Source organism: Dioscorea cayenensis, chromosome 9, assembly GCF_009730915.1.
Source record: "Dioscorea cayenensis subsp. rotundata cultivar TDr96_F1 chromosome 9, TDr96_F1_v2_PseudoChromosome.rev07_lg8_w22 25.fasta, whole genome shotgun sequence".
Taxonomy (NCBI): domain Eukaryota; kingdom Viridiplantae; phylum Streptophyta; class Magnoliopsida; order Dioscoreales; family Dioscoreaceae; genus Dioscorea; species Dioscorea cayenensis.
In genome coordinates, this window is record NC_052479.1 from 25,732,309 (window position 1) to 25,748,702 (window position 16,394).

A 16,394-nucleotide genomic window follows, 5' to 3' on the forward strand; every position below is an offset into this window, starting at 1 on the left:
GAGAGACCACAAGGAAGCTTTCCCAGTAATACCGAGACTAATTTGAGAGAACATGTGAAGGCGATCAATTTGAGAAGCAGTCGTGAGGTTGAGGGTAGGCTTCCAAGTGAGAAGACCAATGTAAAAGCACCCGAGGTCATGGAGGTTGAAGAGAGAGCTAACGAAGAGAAGAAGGTGGCACCCCACCTTACAAGCGAAGAATCCCATATCCTTCAAGATTGAAGAACAATCAAAATGATGAGGAATACAAGAAGTTCTTGGGTCTATTCAAGTAATTGCACATCAACATTCCTTTTGTGGAGGCGTTGTCTCAAATGCCTTGGTATGCCAAGTTATTGAAAGATCTTTTGACTAACAAGAAGAAGTTGGAGTAGAGTTCATCGGTGATCTTAGATGCCTCTTGTTCGGCGGTGTTGTAAAAGAATATGCCGAACAAGAAGAAAGACCCCAGAAGCTTTGTGATTCGTGTAACATTGGCAATTTGGGTGAAGAGATGGCTCTTTCTTTACGATGAGCATTACTTTTATCAAGTTTAAGTTCTAATACATGTATATTTGTGTTCTTTTGCGCATGTAGGGTTGTGAAGCTAAGTATTAAGAAAAGAAGCCAAAAGTAGATCATGAATGCACTATTTGGTGGAATCTTGGAAAGAACAAATGTGAAGACACAAGTGGGGCTCTAAGATATGTGAATGTGTACCAACCTCCATGTATTTAAGTCATTATAATAAGTTGGAGGGGCACAAAGGCAGTCACATTTGCATATCCTAACTTGTGCATTGATAGCAAGATCTTCACCAATGAGGAGTGTACCAACCTCCATGATTGAAGAATAGTTGCGATCTACGGCATAAACGTGTGCCCGTTTATATTACCTTGATGAAAAGTGTGGAATTAGGAGTGTTTTTGCAGAGTATTGTAGCAAGTTACTGTAGCAAATAACTGTAACAATGCGCTATAGCAGGTACTGTTCACAGATGGCCGAAAATCAAGTTTCCAGAGAATCCACACGGGCGTGTGGAAATTCCCCACGCTAGTGTTGAAATTCCACAGGCCCATGTGAAAAATCCACAGGGGCGTGTGGATGCCCGATTCCAGCCCTATTTAAGCCATGGTTCAACCCAATTTTGGGAGGAATCTTTTACCCTTCTCTCCAACTTTTCTCCATCTTTTGAGAGGCCGTCGGCTAGGGTTTTGAGAGGCTTTAGCAAGTCTTTGGAGTAGTTCTATGGATTCAACACCGCACTCGCTTGGAAGAAGGTTATTTGGGAGCTTTCATCAGCATCGATCCGGCGAGGTATGCCCTAGGCCGGACAAGGGGACCTTTGGAGAAGACGAGGCTACTCCACAAGACCATCGACATGACTACCGAGGGGGTTTTCCTATGGATTACTTGTTTTTACTTTCGATTTCATTATTGATTGTATCTTGCTCCATGGAGAGCTAAACCCCCAGTGGGTACTTGGATTTTGTAAACCCTAGGATGTTAATGTTTCTTTGACCTTTTATTATGACTTCCTTAATTGATGTTTTTAATTGAGTTTCAATCTTGAATGCTTGTTGAATGATTTCTCCCTTACAGTGACACTAGGGTTGAGAGTTCATCTTGGTAACCTTTGTGGATGGGTGACACGCCATGAGGGTTATACAAAGCTAGATTGGAGAGGGTTGAGAGGGTGAGTTAAGAGGTAGCGGAGCATCCTCTTTCTCCTCCGGTGTGATTTATCCTACTTCTAATTCCTAGATTCCTTTGCGGTTACAATAGAGTGAAGAACTAAAGGATGAACTCCGCTGGGGCTTAGTTGTGTGAGCAACAGAGTGAAGCATTGAAGTGACTTTAGTATCTAGGGTTTAATTGTGACTAGGGGTCTTTCTCCTGGACCAAAGGGTCAGATCTACACATAGGATTAGGGTTTATCACATGGAATCCCTAGAACACCTTACAACTTTGCATAGTGAGAGGTGTTGAGACTGAGCAATTTCTCTACTGGGATATAGTGTAGAGTTAGTCACAGTTGACCTTAAGTTTAGGACTGTGTGCTTTAGGATTTCCACGACTCATTAAGCATTAGTTAGGAAGCATAATAGTAGGTCTTGCATTTGAAACATTAGTCCTAGGGGAAGCATTGTCAGAGTACACCACTTCTATCGATTGCCTTTCCTCTCACTTACTTGGGCTTCTCGTTCTTGTTTCTATTGTTTTTGCTTACATTACACTATATCAACACAATCATTATTCATCTTGGCTTGGTTATGTAGAAATTTTAGTATTTTTATTCCCTACTCCCTGTGGATACAATACTCCACTCACTTGGGATTTATTACTTCGACAAACTCGTGCACTTGCGGGTCACACGCAAGGGGCATTGTCAATGTCTAAAGGGTCATCCTAGTAGTCATAAGGTCACTAAGCCCTAATATTCTAAACATGGTAAATGGCATAACATTAATACTAGCTCCTAGGTCCGCTAGGGCTTTCTCATTCACCAATTTACCATTATTACAAGGGATAGTGAAATTCCCTGGATCCTCTATCTTCTTCGCCATCCAGTTCTGGAAGAGTGTTGAGCTCCTCTTACTTAATGTAACCATAGAGACTTCCTCAAATTTTCACTTGTTTGTAAGTAGGTACTTGTGGAACTTTGTGTACTTAGGTGTTTGAGACGATGCCTCTACAAATGACACATTGATGTGTAGCAGCTTGAGAAAATCAAAGAACCTCCTAAATTGCTTATCAATGTAGTCATTCTTTAATCTCAAGGGATATGGAAGTCATGGAATGTATTGCTTCACCGATGGCACATTCTTCTTAACATGTGGAGTGGCTCCTTCATCTTTTTTGGTTCATTAGAAACTTCAATTGCTAATTTGTTTTCCATGAGTGCATTTTGCATACATGTTTTCATACCCTAATTTCATTATTTTACCTGTTCTCAAATGTATTTTTATATATAAGTAGTGCTATTATGGGTATTTTTGTAATATATGCAGAAATTTGGGGCTCAATATGATTTGGAGCAAATTCAGGATGAAAATACTCGATAGGAGTTCAAGTGTTAAAGCCTGACACGAGCAGGACACGCTCGTGTAATATCCCACAAAGTTCTCACACAATTGTTGATTCATTGAGATTTCGGTGCTAAAGGATATTTGCAAGATTGACCAGGTCAAGACACGGTCGTGTCAATGCCCCCGAAAAACCTAGACCATCGGTGAATTCATTGGAAAATTATCGACATGAGCTGGGTAACCATGCACGATCGTGTTATAGCATTGCACGGTCACAACACGATCGTGTCCTTGCCATCAAATGTTTTAGGTTAAGACTCTCCTTATCACTTATGTCGCTCCCAGTAGCATGACATGGTCTGAGACATGATCGTGCGCAGACCATGTCGAGCCCAAAAAGTGGCTTTTTAACTCCAGTTTTTAACTCCAGATTTCAAGGTTTCCTCTTTTTCTTTGTTTGAGGATCTTCTTCTCCATCGTGAGAACATTGATGAGAATGAAGATCGAGCTTATCCACACCTTCTAAGGCCTAGGAGCAAGTTAGAGGTACAAGAGAATTGGTGTTAGCACAAGGAGCTCAACATCCGAGGCAAATCTTAGAGTGAAGGGAGTTATGTCTTCTTTCTCTAGATCTAGTCTTTTCTCCTCCATGTTGTACCCACCCATGAGGAGCTAACCGGCCACAGTGCCCTGGGGTGGGAACTTTGTACTTTGGATGCTATAAACACTTATACTCTCTTGATCTACATAGTTCTTTTGGTTCTTGTGTTAATCTTGTGTTGGTATAACTTGATGTGTTTTATTTGCAAAGTTGCTTGGGTACAACTTAATGTGTGGATTGCCGTATTTGTGATCACCTTGCGTGATGACAAAACTTGATGTGCAAGGGGCCATAGTTACCTTAGAGAAACTTTTTGTATATGAGAACCATAGCTGCCACATTGCTACTAAGCACACACTAGAACCCTAGAATGTACCTGGCAGAACTTGAGAGTGAATGAGCATTCCCGAATGCAAGGGGAATATCCCGAGGCATTGTTTTCTTTTGTTGACACTTAATCCAATTGCCTTTATCTCCATCCTTCCTCTTCCTTATTTTCCTTTTAATTGTTCTTTTATTTTGCTCAACTTCATCATCTATTTAATAGTCACTAGAGATCAGTGTTAAGTTAGTATTTTTAGTCCAGTCCCTGAGGTTTGACAACCCTACCCCTTAAGGGGTACCACTATATTACTTGTGTGCGACCCGTATAATTACGGTGAAGACATCAAGTTTTAGGCGCCGTTGCGGGGGACTGGAAACGATTAAGAAAGCTTATAATCTCTTAGTCTAGTTTGTTTATAGTGTACATTTTTGTAATTAATCTTCTTTTCATTTGAATTTTGTAGCGATAGTGGTAACCTTCTGGGTAGATTTATCCTTTACTATTTCTTCTACTAAAGCTAATCTTTTTGTGTATTTTCTGATTCTTGCATCTATTCTTCATGGAAAACCTATTGATTGGCCTAAGAGAGTGTCAGAATTCTAGTGACACAATCATCTATCATTATTCCCCTAGTGCGTAGTTTGGATTGTCTGAAATGATTTCAAATTTTTGTGAGCAGACAGCACAATGGTGTAATTTTGTGGATACTGAGACCATTAGTGCAGGAATAAGCATTCAGCATGCACCCACATCATATAAACTTGAATTTGACCGGCTTTTCACAGAACTTACAAATGACAAGGCTAGTTTAGACAGCAATCTTTTGGCAGATTCATGCGACCATAATGTGTTTGCTATTAGTTTAAATCCAATAATGGTGGATTCTGGGGATACAGTTGTTGAATTGGTTGAATAACCAATTGCAGGAATAGAACTGAAGGAACTTCACACCCATATGGAATATGCACTTGATGCATCACAAAAGGCTAGATTGGTGAACACGGTACAAGACCACAAAGGAGCTATTGCTTGAAGCATTTCAGATATAAAGGGGATTAATCCTTCTTTCTGTACACACAAAATTTTGATGGAGGATAATATCAAGCCTAGAATTCAACCTCAACGGAGACTGAATCCGAACATAATGGAGGTTGTTAAAAAGGAGGTGAAGAAACTCTTGGATGCAGGAATAATTTACCCAATTTTAGAAAGTCCTTGAATAAGTCCCACTCAACTTATACCGAAGAAAGGTGAGATAACTGTAATTACAAAAGACCACAACGAGTTGATACCTACTCGTACAATCATGGGTTGGTGTGTTTGCATTGACTATCAAAAGTTTAATGATGCTACCTGCAAGGATCATTTTCCTTTGTCTTTTATTGATCAAATGTTAAAATGGTTGGCTAGACATCAATATTAATGCTTCCTTGATGGGATGTTTGGTTACCTTCAGATTTTGGTAGCCCCTGATGATCAAGATAAGGCTACATTCACTTGCCCCTTTGGCAATTTTGCTTACAGGAGGATGTCGTTTGGTTTATATAATGCTCTAGCAACATTCCAGAGTTGCATGATGTCAATTTTTGATGAATTTATTGAAGACTTTATGGAAGTATTTATGGATGACTTTTCCATCCACGGGGATTCTTTTGATGGGTGTTCGGAGAACATAAGTCATGTTCTTGCCAGATGTGAGGAAATAAACTTAGTATTAAATTGGGAGAAATGCCACTTCATGGTGAGGGAAGGAATTATCTTGGGGCACAAAATCTCGCATAAGGAGATTGGGTAGATAAAGCAAAACTCGATGCTATCGGGACGCTTCCTCCACCCAAATCCACTAAGGATGTCCGAAGCTTCCTTGTTCATGTGGGGTTTTATCGAAGATTCATTTGTGATTTCTCAAAAATAACAAATCTGTTAACAATGCTTTTGAAAAGGACACACTGTTCAATTTTGATCAAGAATGTTTGCATGCTTATCAAACCCTTATGGAAAAACTGATGGATGTCCCGATTGTGAAGTCTCTTGATTGGGATTGCCCATTTGAACTCATGTGTGATGCAAGTGATTGGGCTGTCAGGGCTGTGCTCTGGCAAAGATATGGCAAGAAATGTGATCTAATTTATTATGCAAGCAATACATTGATAGCGACTTAAAGGAAATTACACAACCACTGAAAAAGAGTTACTTGCCATCATGTATGCCTTTGATAAATTCATATCATACTTGGTCTTATCTAAGGTCATGGTATACACTGACCACTCTATAATCAGATATCTTCTCACTAAGACTAATGTAAAACCTAGACTGATTAGATGGATTCTCCTATTAAAAGAGTTTGACATAGAAATTCAGGATAAGAAAGGGTTTGAGAATGTGGTGCCTGATCATCTTTTGCGTCTCTCTTATACAGAGGATTGTGTTGATCTATAGAGAAACATCAGTGATAGCTTTCTAGATGAACATTTGCTTGTGATCCACCCAAAGGTTGCTCAAGATTACAATTATCCCTAGTTTGCTGATCTAGCTAATTACTTGGCTGGAAGATTCATTCCTTCCACGTTTTCTTATAAGCAAAAGAAAAACTGATTTCGGATGTAAACCATTATTTTTTAGAGGATCCTTTTCTGTATAAGTTTTGTGCTGACCAAGTGATAAGGCATTATGTTTTGCATGTCAAGGGATGGGAAATTCTTAGACATTGCCATGATGGACCTGCTGGTGTCCACTTCAGTGCGAGTTGTACGGCAGGTAAGGTTTTGGAAGCAAGGTTTTTTTTCGCCGACTCTTTTTGCTGATGCCCGAAATTTCTTCAGAAACTGTTACCAATGTCAACGGAGCGGGAATTTGTCCAAACTCGACAAAATGAGATAGAATCCTATTTAGCAATGCGATGTATTTGACGTTTGGGGGATTTACTTTATGGGGACCTTTCCTGACTCATTTGGAAACTGATTTGTATTGGTTGTAGTTGATTATGTTTCCAAGTAGGCAGAGGCACAAGCACCGCTGTCCATCGACGCCTGTGTGGTTGTGAAATTTTTGAAAAAATTGTTTTCCCGATTTGGTACACCCAAAGCTATTGTAAGTGACAGAGGGACCCATTTCTCCAACACTTAATTCGAGAAAGTAATGAAGAGATTTGGAGTCCATCATCGGATTGCTACCATGTATCACCCTCAAACTAGTGGTCAGGTTGAAGTCACCAATCATGAGTTAAAGCGGATTGTTGAGAAGACTACACATTACAATAGACGCGATTAGTCGGATCGTTTGGATGATGCACTCTGGGCCTACCAAAAGGAATTTAAGGCTTCTACCGGGCACACACCATATCAGCTAGTTTATGGGAATGCATGTAACCTACAATTGGAACTCGAGCACAAGTCATATTGGGCAATCAAGTTCTTAAATCGGAATCTAGAATAGGCAAAGAAGAAGCGAATGTATCAATTGTCCAAGCTAGAAGAGCATCGACTGAATGCTTATGAAAACTCATGACTGTATAAAGAGAAGATTAGGCGAATTCATGATCAGGCGATTAAAAATGATAAGCAGTTTTATGCAGGGGATTCTGTTCTTTTATTCAACTCAAGATTGAAACTCTTTTTGGGAAATCTCAAGTCCCGTTGGATGGGGCCCTACATAATCAAGCAATCCTTTCCACATGGTGTAGTTGAGATCTCCCACCCAGAGAAAGGTACTTTTAAGGTTAATGGACATTGTTTGAGGCATTTTGCCGCTCGGGATGATGGTATGGTGTCTGAGCCAGGTATAGCATATTCTTTGCTAGAACCTCTGTAAGGGTGTAATAGGTACATTAAGCTAGTGACGTTAAACAAACGCTTCTTGGAAGGCAACCCAAGTCGTGTGTTTTGTGATTTTTTGTTTTAGGAAGTGCTGCCTCCCAACCTTTATTCTTTCACCCGCCTTTTCCATGGTTTTATCATGATTTCTTCCATCTAATTTCCCTACCGACGTATATGGTAATGAACCAGCCTCTTGGCTGTTCATTGTGAAAAAAAAATTGCTCCTTTGTTAGTTTTCAGGGCCGACACTGATGTGACGCACGCGTGTGAATGCCCGATTTTCACTGGCCAGATATCTCGATAAATTTTTAGGGCAAACACAGGCTTGACTCGATTGTGTCAGTGCTGAATTATTACTTTTGCCATTCTTCAAAGATTTTCGGGGGCTTCAACACACTCAGCGACACGATCGTGTCCTGACGAGACACGTCGTGTTCCTGGCATGATCATGTCTCTGTGACTTCTTTGATTGCTTTGACCGATCAATATTCTGGTCTTATTTTCTTGCACATCCCCTCAAACATCGCGTCCACCCATATCCATTCCACGAGTTGTTCAAATCCCCTTCTCTTTTCAAGGAGTGACGGAGGGGGTGGAGATGAATCATCTTCACCGACTTCGTTCATCCCTCCTATTTCTCTCCACCATCTTCCTCCTATCCCTCTCCTGCTCTCATCTTTCATTCCACGTTTGCGATGGCAATGAAGAGGAAGCAAAAAAATATCATTACTGGTTCATCGTTGAGGGTGCCTGTCACTAACCTGTCCATCGACCCTATTGACCAGCCTAGATTTGCTTTCCCGATTCATCACGAGCGCTACACCCGTTTCTCCATCACTCATTTGGTATCCTTCGTTCTCTTGACTAGGGCGCACTGCAAACAGCCGGACTTAAGGATGATGTTGAGCAGTTACTGAGTGTTGGCGGGTGGCACAAATTGTTGACTATGGAGAAGCTTGCTTATCGCGATCTCAGGTTGGAGTTCCTTGCATCCTTTGAAGGAAAAACTTGGCTGTTATATTTGGGACGATCCTATCACTATTTGGTTCTAACTCCTTGATCGTGAGTACCACTTCAATTGCACAGAGTAGTTGGCGCTATGAATGGGCTTGTACACACTGGAATACACAGCATCGGCCGAGTATCATACCCTTATCTTTTCACCATCACTAGTGAGAGTCAACGCACTCGTTGGATGTGACTGTGTGATTATGCGCTTCTCTTTTGGCCAAGCCTCACCGGTGCTACCATGCTCAAGTCGCCTGCTTTACAGATTATTCACACACTGCTTAGTGGTACTATTACAGGATGGATTCGTGCCGTTGATTATATCTCCTCCGCTGAATTTAAATATCTTTTGAGCATGGCTGATCGGACCTTATCATCTGGGTGTTATCATCGCCGACTCCTTCCACCATCAGGCTACTAATGCCAGGGCGCACTCGATTTTTGCAGGACCGTTCATCACCCGTCTAGCTCAAGGAATGGGAATTCTAGGTGATAGGCGCCATATGCCAACTGTTGGAGGCTCCCAACCCATCTTCCTCTGCAGTCTGCAGTACATAGGATTCTATTCATCCCTTACTCTCAGTTCTCTGCACTGCCAGTTGATGACCACCCCTCCGGAGATACTTCTTGATGTGGCGATCTTTTTATCACTTTATTTCCTTTATAGTTGATGCTTTTTTTTCTTGTTCTATTTCTGTACTTCATTAGGCATGGGACGTTCCCTGCTGTACTGTTATTTTGGGTTCCCTTTTTTGTTTCAGCTGTTATGTTTATAATTTAGTACTGATGTTTGTCTCACCTTGTGCCCCAATTTATATTTCAGGAGTTGTGTGGTTGCTTGGAGTTTGCATCACGTGAAAGTAGCAACATCACACTCCGTGTATTTGTTTTGGGGGAACTACACTTATCAGCGACACAATTCACTTCTCCATTCATGACAGTCGCTTCACCCTTCTCATAGCATTTATCCTCATTTCATCGGATTTTTATTTACATTGAGGACAATTTAAGCTTCAAGAGTGGGGGAGGGTTGCATACTTGTGTGGGCGTTGATTGCATTGTTAATGACAATCTATGATTAGTTAGTAGGTAATTTTTAAACTTAGAAGGGCAAGCGTGTGTTAGTAACTATTGTAGTGGAATTATGACTTACTTTCATTCCCTTAGCCTAGAACTTTTGACACCTAACCCCACTTTTGTTTCAACATGTAAAAAAAAAAAGTTGGAAAGTCGGATTCCTTGTTGGGAATGCCCTACTGATAAGTGCTTGTGCGATAAGAATGCGAAGCGTTCTTCCTTATGATGAGCATTACTTTTGCAGGTTTTAGTGCTGATATGTGTGTATTTATGTACTTTTATGCAGGTTGGGTTGTGAGGCAGATTATTTGCGAAAGAAGCCATTGTAGATCGTTTTACGCATTATTTGGAGGAGATCTTGAGAAGGCTCAAACGCGGAGACATGAGTCAGGTTTATAATGATAGAATGTATGCCAACCTCCTTGTATTCGAGCTAAGGTAATGATTCGGAGGGGCACGAAGGCAGTTACATTCTTGTATTCCAGCTTGTGCATATTTAGCAAGATCTCCACCAACGTGACCATTTATTGAAGAACCAAGATGATCTACTATGTGAACGTGTGCCCGTTTACGTTACCTCGAGGAAAGCATGGATTCAAGAGTATTTCAGGCCGTTCACAGCCGGCCGAAGAAGGAGCAAAATAGAGGAGGCACACGGGCGTGTGGAAATTCCACACGCTCGTGCGTTAATTCCATAGGCCCATGTGGAATATCCACAGGGGCGTGTGGAATCCCGATTCCAGCCCTATTTCAACATTCTTTTCTCCATCTTTTCGCCAACATGAGAGAGGGTTGCGGCTAGGGTTTTGAGAGGTATTGGCTAGGGATTTGGAGAGGTTCTACGGCTCCGACATTGTCATCTCTTTGGAAAAAGGTTGGTAAGGGAGCCTCCGTTGGATTGATTCGGCGAGACGTATCTTATACCAGACAAGGAGATCTTGTGACGAGTAGAAGACTCTCTATAAGACTATCGCCACAACTATCAAGGGTGTTTTCCTATGGATTCCTTTCTTTTACATTTGATTTCATTATCGTTTGTATTATGCTCCATGGAGAGCTAAACCCCTAGTGGGTACTTGGGTATTTATGAACCCTAGGATGTATTAGTTTCATTGAATCTTTTTATTATACTTTCAATTAATTGATGTTATTGTGAGTTCCAATCTTGAATGTTTGATTGTTTGAATACTTCCTTAGAGTAACACTAGGCTTGAGAGTTCATGTGGTAACCCTTGTGAGTGAGTGACACACCACGAGAGTTAGACAAAGCTTGATTGGAGAGGGTTGAGAGGGTGAGTCGAGCGGTACAAGAGCGTCCCCTTTCCCCTCTGGTGTGATAGATTCTATCTCTATTCCTTGAGTTCTTTGCGGCCATAATAGAGCGAATGAGCTAAGGGATGACCCTCCGCTGGGGCTTAGTTGCGAGTGCAACGGAGTGAAGTGTTGAGGTGATTTTAGCATCTAGGGCTTAATTATGGTTAGGGACCTTTCTTCTGGACCAAGGGTTAGGTCTAAAATTAGAAAGAGATTTATCACTCGGAATCCCTAGAGCTTAATGTAATCCTTCTTTCGAGTGCGAGGTTGAGAGGTTATTCAACCTCTCCTCCGGGACATGTAGAGGAATAGGCTTGGTTAACCCTAGATTCGGGGCCATGCATTAAAGGATGTCCCTGACTCACCATTACATTAGTCAGGAAGCATAATAGAGAGTTCTTGCACTTGAAACGATTTTCCTAGCCTGATCAATATCCGGGTACCCCATCTTTATCGATTGCCTTACCTTCTACTTTACTTTTGGTCTCTTTTGGGTTGTTTTACTTTTGAGAATTGAATCTTATCACACATATCACTATTCATCTTTCATATAGTTAAGAAGGAAATTAAGTATTTTTATTCCCTTTTCCTGTGGATACGATACCCCACTCACATGGGATTTATTATTTCGACAACTCTGTGCACTTGCGGGAGGCTTGTCAAGTTTTTGGCGCCGTTGCCGGGGAAAAGCCGTTTAGAGATACTTTGCACTTTTGTTTTCTTAGCTATTCATTTATCCATTCTATTTCACATCTTTTTTTTAATCATCATTCTAATTTGTTCTCCTTTTCTTTGATTTCAAAAAGATGATTTACATACCCGAATTAATCGACACCATCACCGAAATAGTTGAAAATTTAGAGGAGAAATTTCAATCATTTGCAGTATCGGACATACAGTGTTACTTTTTGCAAGAGCCGGATACCATTCAACATGTCATGGAAGAATCAATTGAAGAGTACATCGCCAGAATTCAGAAGCAGGACTGGGAATTAAATAGTGTGTTAGATCGGTTTGAGAGGTAATCATTGGCATCATCGAGTGATCATTTAGAAGAAAGTTTGGAAGCAGTTCTCGATCAGTCCGACTCATTTTATCATGAACAAAGGCAGGAACTTTTCTCAGTAGGGGTGTCATTCTCAGTAGGGGAGATTTGTGGTTTGAATATAGCGACAGTTGTTGATTACTATACAGAAATACATTCACAGTTGGTTGATGGGAAGAATGAAGTTGAGCAGGAAATGAACGAGTTTGAGGAAATTGACAGGTTGAAGGAGAGTGGTTACATCCGTCAATTGATGAACCGCCAACCTTAGAGCTCAAGACCTTACCAGCACACTTGGAGTATGCTTTCTTGATGGAAGAATCTAAACTTCCGATGATTATAGCCTCGAATTTGTCGGTGGAGCAAAAGGACAAGCTTGTTAGTATGCTAAAAAAGCATATGTCGGTTATTGCATGGAAGATTTCAGATATCAAGGGCATAAATCCATCCTTTTGCACCAATAAAATCTTAATGAAAGATGATTAAAAGTCTGTAATCCAACCACAGCGAAGACTAAATCCAAACATGAAGGAAGTTGTCAAAGCAGAAGTAATGACGCTGCTAGATGCAGGAATTATTTATCCCATATCCGATAGTGCATGGGTGAGTCCAACTCAACTGGTTCCAAAAAAAAGAGGCATGACGGTGGTAATCAATGAAAAGAATGAGTTGATTCCGACCAGGACAATTACAGGATGGCGAGTTTGTATTGATTATAGAAAACTAAATGACGCCACTCGCAAAGATCATTTTCTGTTGCCATTTATAGTCAAATGTTGGAGCGTTTAGCAGGGCATCAATTTTATTGTTTCCTTGATGGTATGTCAGGATATTTTCAAATCCCTATAGCTCCAGAAGCTCAGGAAAAGACCATTTTTACTTGTCCTTATGGTACTTTTGCTTACCGAAGAAAGCCTTTCCGGTTGCAGCCACATAACAATGTTGTATGACAGCCATTTTTGATGATTTCCTAGAGGACATTATGGAGGTATTTATGGATGATTTTTCGGTATTTGGAAACTCTTTCGATATTTGTTTGAAAAATTTGGAGAAAGTTCTAGTGAGATGTGAAGAAACGAACCTCGTCCTCAATTGGGACAAGTGTAATTTCATGGTTCAAGAAGGCATTGTCCTTGGGCACAAGATTTCAAAAGCAGGGATGGAGGTGGACAAGGCAAAGATTGAGGTAATTGAGAAGCTTCCTCCACCTTCAAATGTAAAAGGGGTCCGCAGCTTCTTGGCCATGCAGGGTTTTACAAAAGGTTTATGAAGGACTTCTCGAAGATCACACAACCATTGACTAGCCTCCTAGAAAAAAGTGCTCCTTTCAACTTTGGGGATGATTGTTTAAGTGCATTTAATTTATTGAAGGAAAGATTAGTGCAAGCACCAATTCTGACAATACCGGATTGGAATGAACCCTTTGAGCTCATGTGTGATGCAAGTGATTACGCTATAGGAGCTGTTTTAGGACAGAGGAAGGACAAGCAATTCGGTATAATCTATTATGCTAGCAAGACTGACAAGCTCCCCTTGTGTATATCCCACAAGTGCACGGGTTTGTCGAAGTAATAATCCCGGGTGAGCGGGTATCGAATCCACAGGGAGTAGGGAATAAAAACACTTAATCCGCTTCTTAGCTATATGAAAGATCAATAGTAATAAGTGTGACAATGATTCAATTCTCAAAAGTAAAATCAACAAAAAAGAGAGCACGAGTAAAGGAGAAGGTAAGGCAATCGATAAAGATGGGGTACTCAGATAATGCTCCGCCTAGGATGATCGCTTCAAGTGCAAGAACCCTCTATTATGCTTTCTAATCAATGTAATAGTGAGTCGTGGAAATCCTTCATTACATAGTCCCAAATCTAAGGTCAACTATGCCTAACTCTATACATGTCCCGGAGGAGAAATCGAACAATCTCAACACCTCACACTCGCATAGAGTTGCAATGAGCTCTAGGGATTCCAAGTGATAAATCTCTTCCTAATTATAGACCTAACCCTTTGGTCCTGGTGGAAGGTCCCTAACCACGATTAAGCCCTAGATACTAAGATCACCTCAACACTTCACTCCGTTGCACGCACAACTAAGCCCCAGCGGAAGTTCATCCCTTAGACCATTCACTCTATTATGGCCGTAAAGAACTCGAGCAACAGATGTAGAATCTATCACGTTGGAGGGGAAAGGGGACACTCCTGTACCTCTCGACTCACCCTCTCAACCCTCTCCAACCTAGCTTTGTCTAACGCTCGTGGTGTGTCACTCACTCACAAGGTTACCAACGAGAACTTTCAACCATAGTGTCACTCTAGGGGAAATGTTCATACAATCAAGAATTCAAGGTTGGAACTCACAATAAACATCAATTAATTGAAAGCATAATAAAGAGATTCAATGAAACAAATACATCATAAGGTTCACAAATACCAAAGTACCCACTAGGGGTTTAGCTCTCCATGGAGCTAAGTACAATCAAAGAAATAGAATGTAAAAGCAATGAATCCATAGAAAAACAACCTCGATGGTCATGTCGATGGTCTTGTGGAGAGTCCTTTACTCGTCGTCCAAGGATTCCATCGTCCGGTATAGGATACGCCTCGACGGAAGCTCCCCTACCAATCTTCTTCCTAAGGAATGACGATGTTGGAGCCATAGAACCTCTCCAAAACCCTAGCTAATACCCCTCAAAACCCTAGCCGAAGCCCTTTCTCAAGTTGGGGAAAAGATGGAGAAAGAATGTTGAAATCGCGGCTGAATCAGCTTTAAATAGGGCTGGAATCAGGCGACTACACGGGCCTGTGGATTTTTCACACGCCCATTTGGAATTTCCACATGGGCGTGTATAATTTCCACACGCCCATGTGGATTCTCTGAATTCCTGTTTTCTCGGCCGGCTGTGAACAGTGCTTTCATCGGGGTAATGCAAACTGGCACACGTTCACGTCGTGGATCACTTGCTTCTTCAATGATAGGCAAGTTGGTGGAGCTCTTGTTCTATGTGCATAAGTCAGAATGCTCGAGTGTGACTGCCTTTGTGCCCCTCCAAATGGATGTGCCAACTAGAATACAAGGAGTTTGGCACACACTCTAGCATCTCACACCCGACCTATGTCTTCGCGTTTGAACCTTAGCAAGATTTACTCCAAAATCAGTGCATTGTGCTCCACATTGGCTTCTTTCCTTCATACTCAGCCTCACAACCCTGCCTGCACGAAAGTAACATAAAAACACACATATTAGTGTAAAAACCCGAGAAAAGTAATGCTCAACATAAGGAATGAACGCTTCGCCTTCATATCGCATAAGCACTTATCAAAGACCCTCACAAGCGCACAGGAGAACTATACAACTACTGAAAAGGAATTATTAGCAGTGGTATTTGCTTTTGACAAGTTTAGGCCATATCTCATTTTATCAAGGGTGACAGTATATACGGATCATTCAGCACTCTGTTATCTCATGAATAAAGCTGACACGAAGCCAAGGTTGATTTGGTGGATTTTATTGTTACAGGAGTTTGATATGGAAATAAAAGACAAGAGGGGAACTAAAAATGTGGTTGCAGATCATCTCTCGAGTTAGAAGGGTGTGAGGGACAAGAACCGGTGGGCAAGGAGATCAATGATTTTTTCCCTGAAGAACATTTGTATGAGATACAGGAGTCAGAATCAGAGGGTACTCCATGGTTCGCAGATTTTGCAAACTATTTGTTAGGGAAGGTAATGAAGCAAGGTCTCAGTTTTCAGCAGAAGAAAAGGTTTTTCAGTGATTTAAAGAACTACTTTTGGGATGATCCTTACTTGTTCCGTATTTGCGCCGACCATGTGGTTCGGCGATGTGTATCTAGGGAGGAAGGTTGGAACATTATTGCACATTGTCATTCGGGTCCTGTTGAGGGGCATTATGCTTCGTGCAGGACTGCTGAAAAAGTTATTGCCGCCGGATTCTATTAGCCAACTTTATTCCAGGATACTCATCAGTTTGTTCTTCGATGTGACAACTGTTAGAGGGCTGGGAATCTATCGCGAAGAGATGAAATGCCTCAAAATCCGATGCAATTTTGTGAGGTGTTTGATGTGTGCGGTATTGATTTCATGGCACCATTTCCGAGGTCTAATGGAAATCAATACATCTTAGTGGTGGTTGATTATGTCTCTAAATGGGTAGAAGCTCAAGCCCTTCCAACCAATGATGCTA